The sequence below is a fragment of the Schistosoma mansoni genome (genome assembly GCF_000237925.1).
Source record: "Schistosoma mansoni, WGS project CABG00000000 data, supercontig 0151, strain Puerto Rico, whole genome shotgun sequence".
Classification (NCBI taxonomy): domain Eukaryota; kingdom Metazoa; phylum Platyhelminthes; class Trematoda; order Strigeidida; family Schistosomatidae; genus Schistosoma; species Schistosoma mansoni.
In genome coordinates this window covers 62,122-66,006 of record NW_017386048.1, presented here as the reverse complement: position 1 = coordinate 66,006, position 3,885 = coordinate 62,122, and positions in this window count along the sequence as shown.

The window sequence follows — 3,885 nt, the reverse complement described above, 5'->3', positions numbered from 1 at the left end:
GTATATTGTTCGTCCTGATAACCGTTACTCGATAACGTCCTAACGGTGTATAAATCAGAAGGCGAAGACGAAGGGTTGATTTCGTTTATTATTGGACCAAACACAGATATCCAAAATTACAAGCACGTTAAGCAATCATGAAGGAGTAGTGCCGTAAAGCAGGCGAGTGAGAGTCGAATGAGCGAGTACAGTGCAGTGCAGTGAACAGGATTAAGATGTACAATAGTGGAGGCGAGTTTGTACAGGCAGCACAATCTTTTGTAGACTTGATTTCATTATATTTCAGCATCGTACTATTTGGACATACTATTTGGCTCACGTTTGTCACTTGTCTACGTCATTCTATGCGTACAATAATTGAAAGATATCATTAAATCCTTGTTCAATAATTGCTATGTGTCCCTGCTACACTCAAAGTTCACAGTTATAAGCTAGTGCAATACTAAGTCAATGATACTTTATTCCCATTCTGCTTAAATGAATATTTGAACGATAATGTATACTGGCAATAATCTGATTGGTATTTGCTTCTTAAGGGTCAAATAAGAAAAGTAATCCTAACATTCCCTAGAACGTTATCTCCTATATTCATCATATACAACATCACAAGAGATACTAATTCTCGTGAATTCCAGCAATATGATCCCTTCATAGTTACAGTCCTTCCATATAGTGTGTACAGCTATTTTGCACGTAGAGTTTAATTTCATCAACTGGTCTCTAAAGGAAATAAACCTTAGTAAATCGGTTTCAACTGTAGATATTTTCAGTGTTATTTATGAAAAACAAGAGTCCAAATAATAATTGCAGCATTTGTGGTCGGCGCTATGGATAGTTATGTTTCATAAAATCTATATGTCCAAGTCTTCCAGTCTGTATAAAAAATTTTAATTTATCTAATTCTGTTTTATGGTCTATAGTGGTATAAAAATTAAGTCCTCAGTGCGTTTCGTCCTGTTTAGGGATCGTCAGCTGGATGTATTTGCATCTCAGAATCTATTTTCACTCTGGGACTCGAACCCGGTACCGTTTGCTTCAAATAACAACAGGAAGATACAAGTAAATAAGAAGATACACACTTTTTTTCACCAGAATAATCAACTGATTAATTGTATCTAAAACAGTTCAAATTCATTCAAATCAACTAATCATATATCTTTATTCTAACTGAATTTACTGTCATCTAGATTTCAATGTAGTTCATACAACATCATTTCATTCAATAATGAATTATTCATATAACATGATGTAATTGATTAGTATCATTATTACTTTAATGTGATATATAATGCATCAAATAAATACATTTAAACTAAAACAATAATTAGGTCACTTCAATTGATACACTGTTCATTAATCTAACACCAAAACATCATATTATTACATAATTTATACATGAACTGAAATAAAAATTTCATTCTATTAATTCGATGGAATAATTTCCTGAAGACTTCTACAATAGGACGAAACGGCCGTCCAGTACTTCTAGATTTTTCATGGTGGTCTAGCTTCAATTGACTCATGATTACAACTATATAATATTATTACTTTCACTGGGCCTTAATAAATAATTTTATTTTCCATACTCTTTCTTCGTTTTATTTTTCACCACACTACCAATTATTTACCAGGATTCAGTGGCCGAGTGGATAACGCGATGGCGTTTGAAGCAAAAGGTACTGGATTCGAGTCCCAAAGTGAACATCAACTCTGAGATGCAGATACATCCAGTTGACGAGTCTCAAATAGGAAGAAACTCTCATCCTGGGTTCCACTGCTAACCACTATCCATCTTTGCTTACCATGCTTGTGAATTTAGGCTATATCGAGACAATATGCACAGTATGCACATATGCCAATAAGAGACTGACCAGTTGCAGTCCTAAACATCAATGGGAAGATCCAAACAAACAATACTAAGTGAATTAGTTATATATTTTGCGTAGATTCGTTTCACGGTCCAATTATCTGAACACTTCTTATTACGTAATCTTATAATTTCTATGAATGTTATTTCAATGTCTCTATCTTTCTAATCACTGACCTATTTTCCTATTATGTAACATTGATTCAAGCCTTTATTATTCTTATCACAACTAGTACATCTGTCATTACACTACCAATTTGTACTTTTCACTTATTCTTAATTTTGATTATGTAATCTATTCCACTGTTATCATTGACTCATAAACTGCTTTGATAGGTTTAATAAATTCGTATATGCATATTAATATTACTGTACATTAGAGTAAAGCCTGATGAAGATCTAATCGAAAACAATATTGTTCGCTTATATATGTTGTTCTAAATCACAATATGGGAATTTTTCAAATTTTGATATTTCTAAAATCTCCACAAAACCCCCTTCTGATGAAAGTATATACATTTAAATTCAACTACAAGTTGATTCAAATGATGATTGAATGAGAAGAGAGAAGAAAAAATAATCGTTTCATCAAATATAGACATCCATAAAACATTTTTTCTCCTGCTTTGATTTGACTTTATAGTATCGAGGCCAATTTTCTTTTTCTTAAATCGGCCATTGTATTTTTCAGTACGTGGTGACATGATTTTGATATTTAAAAAAACGTTAAACAATAACAGCTTTGGATACCAGCTGACTCAGTGGTCTAGTGGTTAAGCGCTCGTGCGTGAAACTGATAGGTCCTGGGTTCGAATCTCACAAGGCGGGATCGTGGATGCTCACTGCTGAGGAGTCCCTTAATAGGACGAAACGGCCGTCCAACGCTTCCCAGTTTTCCATGTTGGTCTAGCTTTAATGGATTCATGATCTCAACTATTAAAATTTAAAAAAATTAAGATGAATGTGATTGGTTAAGACTTATTTATATTTAAATGGTTTGGAGTAGACAGAATTTATATTATTATCATTGTTATTACTATTATTATTATTATTATTATTATTATTATTATTATTATTAAATTCACTTAGTATTGTTTGTTTAAATCTTCCCATTAATTTTCAGGACTGCAACTGTTCAGTCTCTAATTGGCATATGTGCATACTGTACGTATTGCCTCGATATAGCCTAAATTCACAAGCATGGTAAGCAAAGATGGATAGTGGTTAGCAGTGGAACCCAGGATGAGAGTTTCTTCCTATTTGAGACTCGTCAACTGGATGTATCTGCATCTCAGAGTTGATGTTCACTTTGGGACTCGAATCCAGTACCTTTTGCTTCAAACGCCATCGCGTTATCCACTCGGCCACTGAGTCCTGATTATTATTATTATTATTGTTTGTAAGTATATGATATTACTTGTAAAAGTGACAAATACGAATACATTTTCGACTGTATACTGAAGATTTACATTGTATCTGAAGAACTATAAATCGAATAAAGAAAAAAAGGTGAGCACTGGACATTTGGGGAAGTTAGTTTCGAGATCCTCAGGTTACCTTCCACTGATCGAATCATCCCGTGTCGATTGTAATGCGGTAGTATTTCGTTTGCAAAGTATTTATTTCACTGTGATATGTAGACATAGTTATTTATGCAAACGACTCAGTTGATAAATCGATCACGCGAATTCGATCAGTGTTATGGACTAGGACAAAGATAACAGTGGGCACTGCTATGTGACCAATCAATTGTTTGAATTTTCGTATGGCTAAGCCTTCAATAAACCTCAGTATACGCCCCTCTTTTAGGAGATGGTTGTCTCTATCACACAATGACTCCCATACCTGTTCAATCAAGTCAATTAGTTAATAATACTGTCTCAGTGAAAAACGAACTATCAACTGGTCTAGATAACTGTCAACTTGGTGATGAATATGATGATATTTCCAGTATTAATCGATTTACGTCTACATTTAAAAAACCAGAAAATATAAAATTTCATTGTATAAATGCTAAA